This window comes from Myotis davidii, unplaced genomic scaffold (genome assembly GCF_000327345.1).
Source record: "Myotis davidii unplaced genomic scaffold, ASM32734v1 scaffold1494, whole genome shotgun sequence".
In the NCBI taxonomy this organism is placed as follows: Eukaryota; Metazoa; Chordata; class Mammalia; order Chiroptera; family Vespertilionidae; genus Myotis; species Myotis davidii.
Window position 1 is genome coordinate 3,628,254 of NW_006286246.1, and position 5,552 is coordinate 3,633,805.

At 56.6% G+C, this 5,552-nt stretch overlaps 1 protein-coding gene across 1 annotated transcript in view; it reads left to right on the forward strand.

Annotated features, from left to right (window-relative positions):
- The first annotated feature begins 1,923 nt into the window (after positions 1 to 1,923).
- The window catches only part of MAS1 (MAS1 proto-oncogene, G protein-coupled receptor), a 6,012-nt gene continuing 2,383 nt past the window's right edge, over positions 1,924 to 5,552 (forward strand). Inside the window, exon 1 of the mRNA XM_006757695.2 lies at positions 1,924 to 2,056. The gene's annotated coding sequence lies outside the window, so the exon portion shown is untranslated. The remainder of the gene's footprint in view (positions 2,057 to 5,552) is intronic.

Sequence of the window (5,552 nt, forward strand, 5' to 3'; positions counted from 1 at the left end):
CTCTGTGCCTCCCTCCCCGCCCAAACTCCCCTCACCTCCCTGAAGGAGGGCACTGCTCGCAGACAGCCCGGTGCAGAAATAGACAACCTATTTGTGGCTTAATGCAAGTGGTTTTATTTTTACAGGGAGTTACTGTAGTTTCTCTAAATGAAAATCATTATCCACCACAAATGAAGCTCCAGCTCCATCTGCAGTAATTTCTGCTTTTGTTAGTTGGTGCCAATTAGTCACCAAACAATTGGCGCCTCCTACCACCCACTCTCTCTGGAGGAAGAGAGCCCGTCCCTTCCGAGCGCCCCGACTCACCACCACCCACCTGGCCGCATGCCCCCACCACCCGCCACCCGCCACGCCGGCTTCCCTGCTCCTTCCTCGGTCACCTCGGGCCGTTATCAGTTTCCGAATCGGGCGGCTTGTTCTCCGCCAGGCGCACGGGCTTCTGAGTTCTGGTCGGAGCTGGGAAAAGCAAACTGGTGAGGCCCCGGGTCCTGTTGACTTAAACAGTGACGTTGGCGTCGGCCACTCCGCTCAGGGGGTCACGGCCCCCGGAGGGACAGGGCGAAACATTCATAATATCTGGACGGTCCCTGGGCTGCAGAGAAGCAGCACGTGCGAGCGGAGGAGCCCGACAGGCCGGCCACCCACCCGTCTCCTCCATTCCTCTGTCCCTCGGGGCTCCCCTTCCGCCGCTGACTTGGGAACCGTCTCTGCCAGCCTGTTCCCTCTCCTTCATCACCCTTCCTTCTGCGTGTCTGGTCCCCTTGCCACGGGTGCTCCTTCCTCTGCCCTGCAGTGTGCAGATGGTCCCGGCTTCCGGCTCCGTGCCTGACCCTCAGGAGCTGGCCTCTCCCTCTCCCTCCCTCGGAGCATCGAACCAGGTAAAGACCGACCGCTCTTGCGTTTCCCCGACGGCGGCCACCTGACCCCTTGGTTGGCTGCTTAGCCCCTGCCTGTTGGGCAGGTGCCCGACTCTCATCTTGTCTTGCCGGTGGGAGGCCTTTAGGGGATGCCCCTGCCTCCCCTCCTCCTCACACAGGCCCCGTCTGCTGGCCCTGGGGCTCGCTGCTTAGGAAACAGCCCGAGGAAAGCTGCATGTTCGGTTCCCAAGTCTCTTTCCCACAGAATCCGGAGTTGCCTTCTCACCCTGTTTGGATGTGACGGGTCCCAGGGGCCGGGCGCTCCTTGACACAGTGAGGGAGGCTTTCGTGGAAGAGGACGCGCTGCCTGGACGAGGGCGGGGTGGGCCTCCCCGGGGCTCGGCTGTCACAGGTCCCGGTTCTCCTGCTGGGCCTGGTGCTCCGCAGCAGGCCTGTGGAGAAGGGGGACAGACCAGGGGGAGAGCAACTGGACAGCGTGGGTGAGAGGCTGCGGCTCCCAGAGGCGGCCCCCAGCCAGGCTGACGTGCAACCTGGGTGTTGCCCTCCCTGTCCCTCCCCCTCGGAGCCCACTCCCAGTCTTTCTCTCTCCTCCGTTGCTTCGTATTTACACCCACGACTCTGAAACTGGGTTGTAGAAAGGGAACGGATGCTTAATTATTGAGCAGCGTGTCCCTCGCAGTGCAGGTGTATACATACATCTTATTTAATCACAGCTGCTTTTTGTAGTAATAGGATTAGCTCCATTTTGCAGGTGGCAAAACTGAGGCTTAAAGAGCTTGGCAGGGATCCCGGGGCTAGTCACAGGCTGAGCCAGGAATCTGAATCTCTTGTGACTCCACCCCTCCCTAGGGCTTGTCTCTGGCTCATCTCTCTCCTTGGCCCCGTCTGGCCCTGGTGGGTCGAGGGGGTCGACCACCTCCCGTGATCGCCGGCTTGCTCCCACTCTGGATCAGCGTGAACACTTTCAATTGCGTGTATTTGAACGCGGCTCCTGCTGATACGAGTGGCACCATCTGCCTGGCACATCTCAGCCGTGGGGAGCGAAGGGAGGCTGCAGCCATCCTTGGAGAAGATGCTGGCACTGGAGAACCTGCAGGCTGGTGGGTCAGGGGTGCCCCGGGATGCCAAGGAACAGCCCCCCGGCTGCCGCCTCTGACCTCCCTGAGCCCATGGAGCTAGTGAGTCGAACCCCACTTTTCCACTGTTCAGCGGCCCTGACCCCCGGAGTAGGAGCCGTTGCCCGGCGGCTCCGTGCGGCAGCTTTCCCGGCGCGTTCGTGTCTGTGTGTGTTGGCAGGGACCGTGGTCTCCTCCGGCCCTTGTTTTGGAAACTTGTGCTTCTTTGCTGGGCTCACTGTCCCCAGACAGTTCTTCAGAGTAGAGACTTCTGTTAGCTTTTTCTTTTTTTGACTCGTCTGGTGGCAAGAGCTCTCGGATCCGTGTATAAATACGGGAGCTGGGGCTGGCAAGGGCTTTCTGATTTTTCTGGGGAAGCCACTGGCTTAGAAGCAGTGGGGCAGGGCGGGAGGCAAGCTGGCTTGTCTTCCTCTCCTCTCCGTGGTGGGCACCGCGTTGGCACTAGCCTCTGTGGCTTATACAGTCGGGGGCCGCCCTCGGGGGGCCGGGGCCATGGAAAGGCATCTGCTCAGTCCTGATCGTTGGTGTGAGTATCTTGGCAATATTTCCCAGGCAGGGGGCGGGGGGAGTTGGGGAAGGCGCAGGATGCTGTGTGTGGCGGTCAAGCGGAATGAGAACTAGAAGAGGACGTTCTGCCAGGAAAGGACGGGAGCCTGCAAACAGGCCACGTCAGAACAGAGTCTTGCAAACAAGACTTATTGTTCAGAGGCAGAACTTTCCTTGAGGTGATAAACAGTCCATGAGGGCATGGAAAGTTCAAGGGAGGGTGCACTGCTGCAGGTGGAAAGAGTCTTTGTATAACATAGGAAATGAATAGTGTAATGTATAACTTAGCTCAGATGATCTCACAGGCATGCCTGTTAATCACTGTCACTTGCTGTGCTCCATGGTTATTTGCTGTGCTCCCCAAATAAAAGCCGTGAGGGCTTTGGGGGCATTGCTACTCGCCTGAGCGGGCGGTAGCCCTCTGCTTCTCTGCATCCTGCACGTCCGGCTCATCTCCGCGTCTCCGTTCACAAAGCACATCAATGCTGTCGGAGGCTCTGTAGGCGGTGCCTTGCCCGGACACTCCTTTTGTGGGGGCCATTCCGTGCAGGGCAGCCCCCGGCCCTGCCCCACTAGATGCCAGTAGCCCCCTCTTCTCAGCTGTGACAACCCAAATCCCCAGCAGCGCCACGCACCCCCCGGGGACAAAGTCACAGCCGCTTTGTGCGCCGAGCGCTGTGAGGGGCAGAGGCAGCGGGAAGTCCCTACCTCTCCGTGCAGGTGGCTCAAGTGTCAGGAAGATGGCAGCGAGGTGTTCAACGCCAGACAGGCGTTCCTGCCTGCATGTTCCCGGCAGTCCCTTACCTGCCATGGAAATTCCATCTCACACATGGGTTTCTGTTTGCTCAGTTACCACACACACACACACACACACACACACACACACACGAGGATTTGCCCTTTCCCTGGAGCTGTGCACCTGGAGGTCCAGCCTAGTCAGGTCTCTCTTTCTGGTTGCCTAGGAACAAGACGGTTTCAGATGGCCCACCTGGAACCTTAGTGTTGTTGGCTTTTCTCTTTTTTCCTTCCTTCCTTCCTTCCTTCCTTCCTTCCTTCCTTCCTTCCTTCCTTCCTTCCTTCTTCCCTCCCTCCTTCCCTCCCTCACTCCCTCCCTCCCATCCTTCCTTCCTTCTTCCTAGAGTGATGTGTTGGACTGGGAATCCAGGACCATGCGTAGACGGTGGCCAACTGCATGAGAACACAGAGAGAGATGTCTGTTTCTTAGACCCCTAAAAGAAAACCCAGCAGCGTAGAGCTTTATACCTCAGCAAAGCTGGAACCCCACCCCCATCCCTGCCTGCTTTCACTCTCCTTGCTTTGCTATCAGCTCCACGGCCCATCTGTTCCTCTGACTTTTGTGAGAGGTCAAAGCAAGCGGCCTTTTCACTGCGCTGGCCAGGACCCAGGCTCCGCAGAGCTCACATCCTTACGCTCCCTGGAAACCACGTGCTTGCTTTGCCTGCGGCCGGTGCGGTATCCCAGCTTGGCATTTCCACGAGACGACTGGTGAAGTGTTTTCCATCTCTGGCTCTTCTCACACCCAGCGCTTTATTCTTATATTTTATTGATTTCAGAGAAGAAAGGAGGTGGGGGAGAGAGAGAGAGAGAAACATCAATGATGAGAGAGAGGGCCCGACCAGCATGGCTCAGTGGTTGAGCGTCGACCTGTGAACCAGGAGGTCACGGTTCGATTCCCGGTCAGGGCACGTGCTCGGGTTTCGGGCTCGATCCCCAGTGTGGGGTGTGCAGGAGGCAGCCGATCAATGACTCTCTCTCATCATTGATGTTTCCATCTCTCTCTCCCTCTCCCTTCCTCTCTGAAATCAATAAAAATATAGTAAAAAAAAAGAAATTAAACAAGTCTTTGGATGGGGAAATCCCCTATATTACAGTGGTCAGCAAACTGTGGCTCGGCAAACCAAGGCTCGCGAGCCACATGCCGCTCTTTGGCCTCTTGAGTGTGGCTCTTCCACAAAATACCAACTTCTGAGTATGGGCCACAAAGTTTCAATCTCACTGTATGTGCGCGCCTGCACGTGGTATTTGATGGAAGAGCCACACTCAAGGGGCCAAAGAGCCACATGTGGCTTGCAAGCCACGGTTTGCTGACCACGGCCCTATAACATCGGGGCTATGATTCCCCCTTCCTTAAGTAGGAAGCGTTAGAAGCTAGATTGGAAAGCATGTAACAGAGAGGCTATAAAAGGTAAGATCTTAAAATAGGATGGGGCCCGGCAGAGTGTGAGGGCTCAGGAGCGAGGAGTCCCAGCTACGTGGCTTCCTCGCATTCATCCTGGATGCTGGCCTCCCTCACACGCTCTCTGCTCCATTCGGTGGTCTGTGCAGTGAGGGGTCCGATGAGGCCGGTGGTCCAATGAGATCAGCTCTTGGGGAGAAGTGGGGACCTGGACTCCGCCTGGCTGACTCAGCAGTGAGGACCTCCGGGAGCCCCCGGGAGCCTCGGGCCCTGAGCCCTGCAGTGTTGGTTTGCAACAGTCACCTTGCCTGCGTCGGTGCCCCGCTACGACACAGAACTGAGACCACATGAACAAGTGCCTTCTAACTGTCCACACCTTTAAAAATACAGTGGGGCCTTGACTCACGGGTTTAATTCGTTCTGTGACGGAGCTCGTAACTCAAATTACTCCTATGTCAAATCTTAAAGTGAACGAGAGAGACACGTGATGCTGGGCTGATGTTGTGTAAAATATATTTTAAAAATTGTTAATTTTAGAGAGAAAGGAAGGGAGAGGGAGAGGAACATCTACGCTAGAGCACATCGATCAGCTGCCTCCTGCATGCTACCTACCAGGGATGCAGTCCACAACTCAGGCATGTGCCCTTGACTAGGAATGGAACCAGCAATCTCCTGGTGCATAGGCGAGCCACACCTGCCAGGGCGAGCATGCTTTGAACTTATAATACAGGTATGTTTTTTTTAATTGCTAACAAAATCCTATCTTTTCCAGAGGCTTTCCTCAACCACCCTGCT